A 15796-nucleotide genomic window follows, 5' to 3' on the forward strand; every position below is an offset into this window, starting at 1 on the left:
CAAAAGACAAATTTGGGCCTATTTTGGAAAAACTGCAGCATTTCCAGGATGGGATTGTAACCTCACCTGGACACACAGTACCAGCCAAAACATTTACTGCAGTAAAGCCTTTGACTCCAAAACCTCCAACAGTTCCCATACCGCAAAAACGAGGACCTCGGCCTGGGACGCTGCTGCGCCGTGCAAAAGTCGTCCCTATAGACGGTAAGTGGTTTTCCTCAGTAACTGTAGAAGATGCTGAATAATCAAACTTTAAATTAAGAGATTTTTTAAAAAGATTTTAATGAACAATTAATCACTGCATCATGCTTCGAATTAGAAGAAATGACAGTTTCTTTTTACTAACCTCGTTGATTATCAGACAAGAAAGCAGACAGTCAGTGCAGTCAGAATAATCCAAGAGAGAGCAGGGTCAAACTCCCGCCTGTAGCTACACCTGTAGAGAGCCTGTCCCACAGCTTTAGTCTGCTGTCTTCAGACGACTGGTAAGAAACGTAGTAAGGAGACATTAAATACTGCACAGAAACAGTGCTGCATAATGTGGCTGTGTTATTTGTGGTGTTCCTGAAGTCGTGTTCAATGTTGTGTTGTGTAAATACAGGATTAAGAAAAGACAGGGCTTGCAAACTATTCAGTCTCTGGCAAAGCACCACTCGGACATCCTGAAGACTAAACTACATGAAGTGTGTCTGGTCCTCATTGAGGAGGTATTGCACACTTTATGTTTCTTATATGTGTTTCATGCAGCTAGTTTCCCTTCAAGTGCATACTACAGCCTCAACTGATGATTTTCACTCACATTTTAGGTGAAAAACCAACGCTCAGCAATAGCCTTTGAGGCCATACATGCCATCAATGAGCTCTACATTCAGCTCCAGAGAACAATGGACCCAGAAGTTGAAACAACAGGCCGAGCTCTATTGCTGAAGCTTGCAATGACCAACAACAACTTTCTACATCAGGAGGTCAATCTGGCGCTTGATGCCATGGTGGAAAATTGCAGCCATGGACGGATTCTGAGCGCTCTGTTTAACACAGGACTGACGTAAGAGGAGAGAAGAAGCTGTAGTGATTTTATTAGAAGACATGAAAGAGAGATCATGTTCACTGAGTTGTGTGTCTAATATTGTCCTTGCTCAGCCATCGCTGTGTTGCAGTGAGGAATAGCACGGCTCAACACCTGCACCAGCTGGCTGACAAACTTGGAGCAGCCGTCACCCTGAAAACAGGAACCTTCACTGAAAGATTTCTAATTGCTGCCTCTAGAATGGCAGGGGATGCTGCACCTGAAGCCAGGTGGGTACTTTTAAATGGGTTTGAAGTGCATCAATGTTTTATTTTCTGTGAGTTTACACAATTAATGAAAATTAATGACAACTGTAATCTTCCACAGGTACCATGGGCGAACAATCATTGAGAAACTGACCCTTCACAAGGACTTTATGAATTTGTGGGTGAAGATTGTCCCTGAAAAAGACAGGCGTCCTGTGGAGAAGAGCCTGAAAAAGACAGGCGTCCTGTGGAGAAGAGCCTGAAAAAGACAGGCGTCCTGTGGAGAAGAGCCTGAAAAAGACAGGCGTCCTGCGAAGAAGAAAGAGCTTAGGGAGTTCCTGTGTGTCCAGTTGACGGACAAGGGGACGCACAGGTGGAGATGTAAGTAACTAAACATACTCATTCTTGACTTCTCTGCTGATCAAATGTAAATGTTTCTGAGAGATGTGTTATATTTTGCTGCTTTGCACAGTGTAATTTTTGTGTAAGTCACTGTAGACAGAGCAACTGTCAGCGCTTCACCACAGAGTCCAGGATCCTGGACTTTCGCAAAGCTCAGAGCAGTAAGACAAATGTGTTCTTTCAACAGGCAGACACATTGCATATCGCACAGAGACCCAGAGATTATGCTGTGCAACTCCCACCTTTACCTGAGCAATGCGCAGGCTCTCCAGAGATAGTCCAGGGAAGCTGGAACTGTTTGGATGACCCCTTTTGGAATCAGGAGGACCCTGAAAGAAGTCTGAGTAGCCTCAGCTCTGCAGACACACACACACCAAGTGATCTGAGGGCCATTCCTTTCATTGTTAGTCCTGTTGAGATGACACCGCTCACTCCAGTTCCTCCACCTCCTCGAGCAGCTTGTCCATCGCAATTGCCTGTTTTCTCTGCTAAACATTCAGGAGCAGGTCGGTTCAAAGGTGATGCTTTTCTTTAGTGGTTACACCTGCTGTTAATCAGTTAGTTTAGATTTTAAAATTTGACACTGTAGATTATCTATTTTAATGCTAAATTACACATTCTTGCTGTCCATTCATTTTATATGCTTTTTTGAAGAAAAAAAATCAGGAAGAAAAATGTTTATTGTTGTTTTTGTAAGATGTCAATTTGTAGTTATTTAGTTATTTTTTTGTCTAAACAGACACGAAGGTCATTCGTGGAATAAGAGTCTTGACAGCAAAAGACAAATTTGGGCCTATTTTGGAAAAACTGCAGCATTTCCAGGATGGGATTGTAACCTCACCTGGACACACAGTACCAACCAAAACATTTACTGCAGTAAAGCCTTTGACTCCAAAACCTCCAACAGTTCCCTCCCATACCGCAAAAACGAGGACCTCGGCCTGGGACGCTGCTGCGCCGTGCAAAAGTCGTCCCTATAGACGGTAAGTGGTTTTCCTCAGTAACTGTAGAAGATGCTGAATAATCAAACTTTAAATTAAGAGATTTTTTAAAAAGATTTTAATGAACAATTAATCACTGCATCATGCTTCGAATTAGAAGAAATGACAGTTTCTTTTTACTAACCTCGTTGATTATCAGACAAGAAAGCAGACAGTCAGTGCAGTCAGAATAATCCAAGAGAGAGCAGGGTCAAACTCCCGCCTGTAGCTACACCTGTAGAGAGCCTGTCCCACAGCTTTAGTCTGCTGTCTTCAGACGACTGGTAAGAAACGTAGTAAGGAGACATTAAATACTGCACAGAAACAGTGCTGCATAATGTGGCTGTGTTATTTGTGGTGTTCCTGAAGTCGTGTTCAATGTTGTGTTGTGTAAATAAAGAAATAAAGACAGGGGTTGCAAACTATTCAGTCTCTGGCAAAGCACCACTCGGACATCCTGAAGACTAAACTACATGAAGTGTGTCTGGTCCTCATTGAGGAGGTATTGCACACTTTATGTTTCTTATATGTGTTTCATGCAGCTAGTTTCCCTTCAAGTGCATACTACAGCCTCAACTGATGATTTTCACTCACATTTTAGGTGAAAAACCAACGCTCAGCAATAGCCTTTGAGGCCATACATGCCATCAATGAGCTCTACATTCAGCTCCAGAGAACAATGGACCCAGAAGTTGAAACAACAGGCCGAGCTCTATTGCTGAAGCTTGCAATGACCAACAACAACTTTCTACATCAGGAGGTCAATCTGGCGCTTGATGCCATGGTGGAAAATTGCAGCCATGGACGGATTCTGAGCGCTCTGTTTAACACAGGACTGACGTAAGAGGAGAGAAGAAGCTGTAGTGATTTTATTAGAAGACATGAAAGAGAGATCATGTTCACTGAGTTGTGTGTCTAATATTGTCCTTGCTCAGCCATCGCTGTGTTGCAGTGAGGAATAGCACGGCTCAACACCTGCACCAGCTGGCTGACAAACTTGGAGCAGCCGTCACCCTGAAAACAGGAACCTTCACTGAAAGATTTCTAATTGCTGCCTCTAGAATGGCAGGGGATGCTGCACCTGAAGCCAGGTGGGTACTTTTAAATGGGTTTGAAGTGCATCAATGTTTTATTTTCTGTGAGTTTACACAATTAATGAAAATTAATGACAACTGTAATCTTCCACAGGTACCATGGGCGAACAATCATTGAGAAACTGACCCTTCACAAGGACTTTATGAATTTGTGGGTGAAGATTGTCCCTGAAAAAGACAGGCGTCCTGTGGAGAAGAGCCTGAAAAAGACAGGCGTCCTGTGGAGAAGAGCCTGAAAAAGACAGGCGTCTTGTGGAGAAGAGCCTGAAAAAGACAGGCGTCCTGTGGAGAAGAGCCTGAAAAAGACAGGCGTCCTGTGGAGAAGAGCCTGAAAAAGACAGGCGTCCTGCGAAGAAGAAAGAGCTTAGGGAGTTCCTGTGTGTCCAGTTGATGGACAAGGGGTTGTTTGGTGAGCCGGGTCCTGCGGGGGAGGTTGAGCTGGGGGCTGTTGCTGGTGTTTCTGCCTTACACCTTATTGCGGTTTGCCCTGCTCTGAAGAGAAAAGAAATGACCAGGGAGGGTACATCTCCTTCCCCAATAATCCTTCTACAGACAAACTCTCCTACCTGGGGGGAGGTGATGGCACCCGAAAATGATAAAGTAGATAAGGAGTTTAAGCCGTTTGTGTCAAACGGCTTTGTTTCCTTGATAGGAGAAGATCGGCGGACTCCTGTCAGTATTTTGCGAGACACTGGTGCGAAACAGTCGCTCATTCGTGAGGGGGTCTTACCGTTTTCAGCTCAATCCTGTTGTGGGGCGGATGTGTTAGCCTGGGGAGTTAGGATGTGTGTAATACGGGTTCCTTTACACTTGGTGCAGCTTTCATCTCAGTTTTTGTCTGGTGAGGTTAAGCTTGGGGTGCGACCCCAGTTACCGGTTGCAGGTATTGACATCATCTTGGGAAACGATCTAGCTGGCGGCACAGTTTTTCCGTCGCCAGAAGTAGTTGATATACCACTTACAGATAACAGTGGTTTCGATCGTGCCACATCAAAGGCTGTTCAAACCGTCAGTGTAAAGACATTTAGGCAGAGGAGAGGTGCGAGTGGATCCCAGCAACAGCAGCAGCAGAATAGGAGGCAGCCCAAGGGGACGAGAAGAACAAATATTCAAACCACAAGGGTCACTGAAGCCACCATGCAATCAGACCCAAGTAGAGTCACTTTTCAGGACAGTCAGCAGCAAAATGCTGAAACCAGGCCACCTGCTAGAAAAAGACAAGGACCTCGACGGCACAGGAACCGCAGAAGAGGCCAGCTGATGGTGGCTAATGCTCCATCTCCCACCCCTTAAATTTGACACAGACTTTGATTTTGATTCCTCCAACGCGCAATTCATTAAGGAGGCGCTTGAGAAGAAGTTACAGGAGGGGCTGAATCTAAAAGATGGGAATTCTGAGGGAAGAGAAAAGGTGGGGTTGCAGCTGAGTTCGGGGGAGGATCATTTTGGTCCAAAGTGCTACTATGACAAAGCAAAGTCTTTCTTTGACAACATCTCATCTGATAATGGGCTCAGACTGACGTGGGCAGAGGAGCGAAAGCGCAATCTGGAGACTTTTGGTGTCCCTGGGCGGTTCCTGAGGGGCCAAGGATTCAGAGGTGGACGCCAGTGTTTTGGGGGCGGGTGCAGTGCTCGTGCAGGAGGATGAAAATGGCATTGACCACCCAGTCTGTTTCTTTTCTAGAAAATTTCTAAAACAGCAACCAGCGCCTCATGCGTTGGTCCTTACTCCTACAGGATTTCAACATTGAGAGCCGATATATAAGAGCTTAGAGAATGTTATGGCTGATGCCCTCTCTAGGTCGTAAATCAAACATCTTTGTGTGGGGTTGGATGTTTGATTTTTTTTGGGTGGGGGAAACTGTTATGACCCAGTGATGTGTTTGTTGGTGTTGTGCCTCCCACCGGAGGATGGCTGGCGGTATTTTCCCTTTTTTCTCTCCTAGGAGGTGGACACCTGGGCGTGGCTGCTAGGTATCTGGGTGGAGTCTCTACATATCTTCGGACTGGATAATTGATGGACCACCTCCAGTACTTAACGTCCGGATGACAGTCACCTGGGAGTGCTTTTTGGAACCCCGTTGACTCGGTCAGTTGTGTGTTGTGTCATTGTAGTGCAGGCTGTGTGTGTGTCTGTTGCTGGTGTTTTTGCCCCACTGAAAAATCTCCCTTCTCCACCTAGCCCTTCTGCGGAGGAGCTGCGGGTAACGCTGCGCATTAAGGAGGTGGAGCTAAAGAAACAGCAGTTGGAGGTGGAAGCTATGCACTTGAGGATCAGGGCTCACCATCCAGTCACCATCCCCGCAGGCACCCTCCCCGGAGTCATTATCCCCGCAGTCGCCATCTCCGCAGCCACCGGCCTTGATGCCAGGTGGTGGCTTTGATGCGAGTAAACACATCAAAATGGTGCCGGCGTTTCGGGAAACTGAGGTGGATTCGTATTTCACAGTGTTTGAGCGTATCGCAGGTGCGCTGCACTGGCCAAAAGATGTGTGGTCTCTTCTACTCCAATGTAGATTGGTGGGGAAAGCTCAAGAGGTGTGCACCGCTCTTTCTCTGGAGGACAGTTTTGACTATGATTTGGTGAAGGCTGCTGTCCTGCGTGCTTACGAGCTTGTGCCAGAGGCTTACAGGCAGAGATTTAGGAATGGGAAAAAATCCGCCAACCAGACCTATGTGGAGTTTGCCAGAGAAAAGAAAACTCTGTTTGATAAGTGGTGTCATGCTACAGCAGTAAAAACCTTGAATGACCTGGGTGAGTTGGTGACGTTGGAAGAGTTTAAAAACCAACTACCAGACACTGTGGTAACCTACTTAAATGAACAGAAGGTTACGACTCTCGCCGCTGCTGCTATACGGGCTGATGAGTTTGTGTTGACACACAAAGTGGTGTTTTCGGTTCCTGCTCACAGTTTTCCGTCTTCCGGTAGCCCGCCCAGATGGTCTCCAAGGGGCACCCGCCGTGCCATCCCCTCATCCATTGAGAACCGCGTGTGTTTTTTTTGCCATGAGCAGGGAGTTGTGTGTTGTGTCATTGTAGTGCAGGCTGGAGTATTCACGTGTACCTCTAGCCTTGCCATGTAAATAATTGTAAATAAGTTAACAAGTGGCGGTCACTTTTTGTTCCTTTGCTGTATAACTTTCATTGTCGCAGCCTAGTAGCCGTGAGAAGCCGTTTTCTTTTGTTGAACAAGTTTTCTCCTGTTTTTCGTTAGATAGTTAGTTAAGTGACTTGTCTTTTGTTTTGGCTTCTTTTTATTTTGGTGTAGGGAAGAGTAGGGATTGTTTTATAGGGAGTTTTGTTTATTGTTTTGGCATTGCTCACTGCCGATGAAAATAAATGGCTGCTTAAATACTTGAAAAAGGTGTCGTTGTTGGGGTTTGTGCGTGGGTGGGAAGTGAGTGGGGCAAACTATTTGTTACGTTTATTTACTTGCCGGGACCAGAACGTAACAAGAGCCTGAAAAAGGCTAATAATTACAGGCAGCAGGTCAGCATCCAGACTAGGCTCTCCTCTCCAGCAGGGCCTGGGTTCCCCAGATGTGACAATGCAAGTCCTGACGAGTACAGAGGAGAAGAGTGGCTGCTACAGTAGCAGCAGCACTCTGAGGCTAAGCTGGGAAAGTCGTTGGAGGTTCAACCATCATGACCACAGACAGTCCCAGTCGCTCTGCGGGAGTAAACTTCTCCATCTTCAGGACTACAAACTATTTCTCTGAAGGACAATATTATTTAGATTTACATTAATTATTATTACATCATTCTTATTATTACATTATTTGTATTATTTCATTATTATTATCACATTTTTAAGATCCTGAATGGACAACGCTGCTGCGCCGTGCAAAAGTCGTCCCTATAGACGGTAAGTGGTTTTCCTCAGTAACTGTAGAAGATGCTGAATAATCAAACTTTAAATTAAGAGATTTTTTAAAAAGATTTTAATGAACAATTAATCACTGCATCATGCTTCGAATTAGAAGAAATGACAGTTTCTTTTTACTAACCTCGTTGATTATCAGACAAGAAAGCAGACAGTCAGTGCAGTCAGAATAATCCAAGAGAGAGCAGGGTCAAACTCCCGCCTGTAGCTACACCTGTAGAGAGCCTGTCCCACAGCTTTAGTCTGCTGTCTTCAGACGACTGGTAAGAAACGTAGTAAGGAGACATTAAATACTGCACAGAAACAGTGCTGCATAATGTGGCTGTGTTATTTGTGGTGTTCCTGAAGTCGTGTTCAATGTTGTGTTGTGTAAATAAAGAAATAAAGACAGGGGTTGCAAACTATTCAGTCTCTGGCAAAGCACCACTCGGACATCCTGAAGACTAAACTACATGAAGTGTGTCTGGTCCTCATTGAGGAGGTATTGCACACTTTATGTTTCTTATATGTGTTTCATGCAGCTAGTTTCCCTTCAAGTGCATACTACAGCCTCAACTGATGATTTTCACTCACATTTTAGGTGAAAAACCAACGCTCAGCAATAGCCTTTGAGGCCATACATGCCATCAATGAGCTCTACATTCAGCTCCAGAGAACAATGGACCCAGAAGTTGAAACAACAGGCCGAGCTCTATTGCTGAAGCTTGCAATGACCAACAACAACTTTCTACATCAGGAGGTCAATCTGGCGCTTGATGCCATGGTGGAAAATTGCAGCCATGGACGGATTCTGAGCGCTCTGTTTAACACAGGACTGACGTAAGAGGAGAGAAGAAGCTGTAGTGATTTTATTAGAAGACATGAAAGAGAGATCATGTTCACTGAGTTGTGTGTCTAATATTGTCCTTGCTCAGCCATCGCTGTGTTGCAGTGAGGAATAGCACGGCTCAACACCTGCACCAGCTGGCTGACAAACTTGGAGCAGCCGTCACCCTGAAAACAGGAACCTTCACTGAAAGATTTCTAATTGCTGCCTCTAGAATGGCAGGGGATGCTGCACCTGAAGCCAGGTGGGTACTTTTAAATGGGTTTGAAGTGCATCAATGTTTTATTTTCTGTGAGTTTACACAATTAATGAAAATTAATGACAACTGTAATCTTCCACAGGTACCATGGGCGAACAATCATTGAGAAACTGACCCTTCATGAATTTGTGGGTGAAGATTGTCCCTGAAAAAGACAGGCGTCCTGTGGAGAAGAGCCTGAAAAAGACAGGCGTCCTGTGGAGAAGAGCCTGAAAAAGACAGGCGTCCTGCGAAGAAGAAAGAGCTTAGGGAGTTCCTGTGTGTCCAGTTGACGGACAAGGGGACGCACAGGTGGAGATGTAAGTAACTAAACATACTCATTCTTGACTTCTCTGCTGATCAAATGTAAATGTTTCTGAGAGATGTGTTATATTTTGCTGCTTTGCACAGTGTAATTTTTGTGTAAGTCACTGTAGACAGAGCAACTGTCAGCGCTTCACCACAGAGTCCAGGATCCTGGACTTTCACAAAGCTCAGAGCAGTAAGACAAATGTGTTCTTTCAACAGGCAGACACATTGCATATCGCACAGAGACCCAGAGATTATGCTGTGCAACTCCCACCTTTACCTGAGCAATGCGCAGGCTCTCCAGAGATAGTCCAGGGAAGCTGGAACTGTTTGGATGACCCCTTTTGGAATCAGGAGGACCCTGAAAGAAGTCTGAGTAGCCTCAGCTCTGCAGACACACACACACCAAGTGATCTGAGGGCCATTCCTTTCATTGTTAGTCCTGTTGAGATGACACCGCTCACTCCAGTTCCTCCACCTCCTCGAGCAGCTTGTCCATCGCAATTGCCTGTTTTCTCTGCTAAACATTCAGGAGCAGGTCGGTTCAAAGGTGATGCTTTTCTTTAGTGGTTACACCTGCTGTTAATCAGTTAGTTTAGATTTTAAAATTTGACACTGTAGATTATCTATTTTAATGCTAAATTACACATTCTTGCTGTCCATTCATTTTATATGCTTTTTTGAAGAAAAAAAAATCAGGAAGAAAAATGTTTATTGTTGTTTTTGTAAGATGTCAATTTGTAGTTATTTAGTTATTTTTTTGTCTAAACAGACACGAAGGTCATTCGTGGAATAAGAGTCTTGACAGCAAAAGACAAATTTGGGCCTATTTTGGAAAAACTGCAGCATTTCCAGGATGGGATTGTAACCTCACCTGGACACACAGTACCAACCAAAACATTTACTGCAGTAAAGCCTTTGACTCCAAAACCTCCAACAGTTCCCTCCCATACCGCAAAAACGAGGACCTCGGCCTGGGACGCTGCTGCCCCGTGCAAAAGTCGTCCCTATAGACGGTAAGTGGTTTTCCTCAGTAACTGTAGAAGATGCTGAATAATCAAACTTTAAATTAAGAGATTTTTTAAAAAGATTTTAATGAACAATTAATCACTGCATCATGCTTCGAATTAGAAGAAATGACAGTTTCTTTTTACTAACCTCGTTGATTATCAGACAAGAAAGCAGACAGTCAGTGCAGTCAGAATAATCCAAGAGAGAGCAGGGTCAAACTCCCGCCTGTAGCTACACCTGTAGAGAGCCTGTCCCACAGCTTTAGTCTGCTGTCTTCAGACGACTGGTAAGAAACGTAGTAAGGAGACATTAAATACTGCACAGAAACAGTGCTGCATAATGTGGCTGTGTTATTTGTGGTGTTCCTGAAGTCGTGTTCAATGTTGTGTTGTGTAAATAAAGAAATAAAGACAGGGGTTGCAAACTATTCAGTCTCTGGCAAAGCACCACTCGGACATCCTGAAGACTAAACTACATGAAGTGTGTCTGGTCCTCATTGAGGAGGTATTGCACACTTTATGTTTCTTATATGTGTTTCATGCAGCTAGTTTCCCTTCAAGTGCATACTACAGCCTCAACTGATGATTTTCACTCACATTTTAGGTGAAAAACCAACGCTCAGCAATAGCCTTTGAGGCCATACATGCCATCAATGAGCTCTACATTCAGCTCCAGAGAACAATGGACCCAGAAGTTGAAACAACAGGCCGAGCTCTATTGCTGAAGCTTGCAATGACCAACAACAACTTTCTACATCAGGAGGTCAATCTGGCGCTTGATGCCATGGTGGAAAATTGCAGCCATGGACGGATTCTGAGCGCTCTGTTTAACACAGGACTGACGTAAGAGGAGAGAAGAAGCTGTAGTGATTTTATTAGAAGACATGAAAGAGAGATCATGTTCACTGAGTTGTGTGTCTAATATTGTCCTTGCTCAGCCATCGCTGTGTTGCAGTGAGGAATAGCACGGCTCAACACCTGCACCAGCTGGCTGACAAACTTGGAGCAGCCGTCACCCTGAAAACAGGAACCTTCACTGAAAGATTTCTAATTGCTGCCTCTAGAATGGCAGGGGATGCTGCACCTGAAGCCAGGTGGGTACTTTTAAATGGGTTTGAAGTGCATCAATGTTTTATTTTCTGTGAGTTTACACAATTAATGAAAATTAATGACAACTGTAATCTTCCACAGGTACCATGGGCGAACAATCATTGAGAAACTGACCCTTCACAAGGACTTTATGAATTTGTGGGTGAAGATTGTCCCTGAAAAAGACAGGCGTCCTGTGGAGAAGAGCCTGAAAAAGACAGGCGTCTTGTGGAGAAGAGCCTGAAAAAGACAGGCGTCCTGTGGAGAAGAGCCTGAAAAAGACAGGCGTCCTGTGGAGAAGAGCCTGAAAAAGACAGGCGTCTTGTGGAGAAGAGCCTGAAAAAGACAGGCGTCCTGTGGAGAAGAGCCTGAAAAAGACAGGCGTCCTGTGGAGAAGAGCCTGAAAAAGACAGGCGTCCTGCGAAGAAGAAAGAGCTTAGGGAGTTCCTGTGTGTCCAGTTGACGGACAAGGGGTTGTTTGGTGAGCCGGGTCCTGCGGGGGAGGTTGAGCTGGGGGCTGTTGCTGGTGTTTCTGCCTTACACCTTATTGCGGTTTGCCCTGCTCTGAAGAGAAAAGAAATGACCAGGGAGGGTACATCTCCTTCCCCAATAATCCTTCTACAGACAAACTCTCCTACCTGGGGGGAGGTGATGGCACCCGAAAATGATAAAGTAGATAAGGAGTTTAAGCCGTTTGTGTCAAAAGGCTTTGTTTCCTTGATAGGAGAAGATCGGCGGACTCCTGTCAGTATTTTGCGAGACACTGGTGCGAAACAGTCGCTCATTCGTGAGGGGGTCTTACCGTTTTCAGCTCAATCCTGTTGTGGGGCGGATGTGTTAGCCTGGGGAGTTAGGATGTGTGTAATACGGGTTCCTTTACACTTGGTGCAGCTTTCATCTCAGTTTTTGTCTGGTGAGGTTAAGCTTGGGGTGCGACCCCAGTTACCGGTTGCAGGTATTGACATCATCTTGGGAAACGATCTAGCTGGCGGCACAGTTTTTCCGTCGCCAGAAGTAGTTGATATACCACTTACAGATAACAGTGGTTTCGATCGTGCCACATCAAAGGCTGTTCAAACCGTCAGTGTAAAGACATTTAGGCAGAGGAGAGGTGCGAGTGGATCCCAGCAACAGCAGCAGCAGAATAGGAGGCAGCCCAAGGGGACGAGAAGAACAAATATTCAAACCACAAGGGTCACTGAAGCCACCATGCAATCAGACCCAAGTAGAGTCACTTTTCAGGACAGTCAGCAGCAAAATGCTGAAACCAGGCCACCTGCTAGAAAAAGACAAGGACCTCGACGGCACAGGAACCGCAGAAGAGGCCAGCTGATGGTGGCTAATGCTCCATCTCCCACCCCTTAAATTTGACACAGACTTTGATTTTGATTCCTCCAACGCGCAATTCATTAAGGAGGCGCTTGAGAAGAAGTTACAGGAGGGGCTGAATCTAAAAGATGGGAATTCTGAGGGAAGAGAAAAGGTGGGGTTGCAGCTGAGTTCGGGGGAGGATCATTTTGGTCCAAAGTGCTACTATGACAAAGCAAAGTCTTTCTTTGACAACATCTCATCTGATAATGGGCTCAGACTGACGTGGGCAGAGGAGCGAAAGCGCAATCTGGAGACTTTTGGTGTCCCTGGGCGGTTCCTGAGGGGCCAAGGATTCAGAGGTGGACGCCAGTGTTTTGGGGGCGGGTGCAGTGCTCGTGCAGGAGGATGGAAATGGCATTGACCACCCAGTCTGTTTCTTTTCTAGAAAATTTCTAAAACAGCAACCAGCGCCTCATGCGTTGGTCCTTACTCCTACAGGATTTCAACATTGAGATCCGATATATAAGAGCTTAGAGAATGTTATGGCTGATGCCCTCTCTAGGTCGTAAATCAAACATCTTTGTGTGGGGTTGGATGTTTGATTTTTTTTGGGTGGGGGAAACTGTTATGACCCAGTGATGTGTTTGTTGGTGTTGTGCCTCCCACCGGAGGATGGCTGGCGGTATTTTCCCTTTTTTCTCTCCTAGGAGGTGGACACCTGGGCGTGGCTGCTAGGTATCTGGGTGGAGTCTCTACATATCTTCGGACTGGATAATTGATGGACCACCTCCAGTACTTAACGTCCGGATGACAGTCACCTGGGAGTGCTTTTTGGAACCCCGTTGACTCGGTCAGTTGTGTGTTGTGTCATTGTAGTGCAGGCTGTGTGTGTGTCTGTTGCTGGTGTTTTTGCCCCACTGAAAAATCTCCCTTCTCCACCTAGCCCTTCTGCGGAGGAGCTGCGGGTAACGCTGCGCATTAAGGAGGTGGAGCTAAAGAAACAGCAGTTGGAGGTGGAAGCTATGCACTTGAGGATCAGGGCTCACCATCCAGTCACCATCCCCGCAGGCACCCTCCCCGGAGTCATTATCCCCGCAGTCGCCATCTCCGCAGCCACCGGCCTTGATGCCAGGTGGTGGCTTTGATGCGAGTAAACACATCAAAATGGTGCCGGCGTTTCGGGAAACTGAGGTGGATTCGTATTTCACAGTGTTTGAGCGTATCGCAGGTGCGCTGCACTGGCCAAAAGATGTGTGGTCTCTTCTACTCCAATGTAGATTGGTGGGGAAAGCTCAAGAGGTGTGCACCGCTCTTTCTCTGGAGGACAGTTTTGACTATGATTTGGTGAAGGCTGCTGTCCTGCGTGCTTACGAGCTTGTGCCAGAGGCTTACAGGCAGAGATTTAGGAATGGGAAAAAATCCGCCAACCAGACCTATGTGGAGTTTGCCAGAGAAAAGAAAACTCTGTTTGATAAGTGGTGTCATGCTACAGCAGTAAAAACCTTGAATGACCTGGGTGAGTTGGTGACGTTGGAAGAGTTTAAAAACCAACTACCAGACACTGTGGTAACCTACTTAAATGAACAGAAGGTTACGACTCTCGCCGCTGCTGCTATACGGGCTGATGAGTTTGTGTTGACACACAAAGTGGTGTTTTCGGTTCCTGCTCACAGTTTTCCGTCTTCCGGTAGCCCGCCCAGATGGTCTCCAAGGGGCACCCGCCGTGCCATCCCCTCATCCATTGAGAACCGCGTGTGTTTTTTTTGCCATGAGCAGGGAGTTGTGTGTTGTGTCATTGTAGTGCAGGCTGGAGTATTCACGTGTACCTCTAGCCTTGCCATGTAAATAATTGTAAATAAGTTAACAAGTGGCGGTCACTTTTTGTTCCTTTGCTGTATAACTTTCATTGTCGCAGCCTAGTAGCCGTGAGAAGCCGTTTTCTTTTGTTGAACAAGTTTTCTCCTGTTTTTCGTTAGATAGTTAGTTAAGTGACTTGTCTTTTGTTTTGGCTTCTTTTTATTTTGGTGTAGGGAAGAGTAGGGATTGTTTTATAGGGAGTTTTGTTTATTGTTTTGGCATTGCTCACTGCCGATGAAAATAAATGGCTGCTTAAATACTTGAAAAAGGTGTCGTTGTTGGGGTTTGTGCGTGGGTGGGAAGTGAGTGGGGCAAACTATTTGTTACGTTTATTTACTTGCCGGGACCAGAACGTAACAAGAGCCTGAAAAAGGCTAATAATTACAGGCAGCAGGTCAGCATCCAGACTAGGCTCTCCTCTCCAGCAGGGCCTGGGTTCCCCAGATGTGACAATGCAAGTCCTGACGAGTACAGAGGAGAAGAGTGGCTGCTACAGTAGCAGCAGCACTCTGAGGCTAAGCTGGGAAAGTCGTTGGAGGTTCAACCATCATGACCACAGACAGTCCCAGTCGCTCTGCGGGAGTAAACTTCTCCATCTTCAGGACTACAAACTATTTCTCTGAAGGACAATATTATTTAGATTTACATTAATTATTATTACATCATTCTTATTATTACATTATTTGTATTATTTCATTATTATTATCACATTTTTAAGATCCTGAATGGACAATGAATGAATAAATCCCTTTTTTTTCATCTGAATTAAAACGGCACTTTGGTTGCACATATACAGTTTCTGTTTTTCTGGCAACAAATATTAATACATTCTTAGTTCTCTTGTTTTCATTTTTAACCCATGATTTTGAATTTTTATCAGGATTCAAAGTCATTTTTATAACATAAAGAAATATTAAATAAATACTAGAAAGCGAAAATTTCAGAAAAATTTTTAAGTCTGCCTATGCTGCTGCTAATCAGTGTAGTTTGCCATTCATACGGCTACAGAGAGCAAAAGTCAGCAGAGCAGCCATTCTCCACCATGAACTATGGTAAAAACAAACACCGCTCGCGCCTCACAGATGACAGCTTACAGTTTTGTGTAAAGATGAGGTGACTTCGTACAGCCCCGATTTGCAGACGCTGTGCACAGAGGTTCATGAGCAGAAGTCCCATTGTACCACGGCAGACCCAACAATGTTTGCATGAACACGCTTTGAAGCATTACGTTATGGACCACTTTTCACACATGGTTGGTGTACCCACACAGCCGGCTGTAGCTTTTCAACTCACAGCCCAACACACACCAAAAAAAAACCAGCCGAGAGAGCACAGACTTTACGCCCGTGGGTCCACCTCCCCTGCAGCGGCACTGCAGACCACGCCCTGCCACACACATCAAACACGTAAAATAAATATTTATGCACTTTTGCATTCACTTTTTGTTTTTTGTTATTTTTACACAGTGTTCTGAATGATTAACAATGGTCTACAGCCAATCTTGTGTATTATTATACAAACTTTG

The 15796-nt window shown here is 45.3% G+C and overlaps 2 pseudogenes across 2 annotated transcripts; both read left to right on the forward strand.

The window, feature by feature from the left end:
• Positions 1-128: 128 nt before the first annotated feature.
• On the forward strand, positions 129-11322 carry LOC308394229 (annotated as a pseudogene). Its single transcript, XR_013974777.1, has 19 exons — positions 129-707; positions 807-1045; positions 1141-1296; positions 1394-1653; positions 1862-2192; positions 2414-2657; positions 3085-3156; positions 3256-3494; positions 3590-3745; positions 3843-5837; positions 5931-8112; positions 8212-8450; positions 8546-8701; positions 8799-9015; positions 9224-9554; positions 9777-10020; positions 10619-10857; positions 10953-11108; positions 11206-11322. The product of XR_013974777.1 is annotated as an uncharacterized misc_RNA (transcript).
• A 17-nt stretch (positions 11323-11339) lies between these two features.
• Positions 11340-14996, forward strand: LOC308394230 (annotated as a pseudogene). Its single transcript has 2 exons — positions 11340-13264; positions 13358-14996. The product of its transcript is annotated as an uncharacterized misc_RNA (transcript).
• Positions 14997-15796: the final 800 nt, after the last annotated feature.

Source organism: Rhamphochromis sp. 'chilingali' (genome assembly GCF_963969265.1).
Source record: "Rhamphochromis sp. 'chilingali' genome assembly, chromosome: 3".
Taxonomy (NCBI): Eukaryota; Metazoa; Chordata; class Actinopteri; order Cichliformes; family Cichlidae; genus Rhamphochromis; species Rhamphochromis sp. 'chilingali'.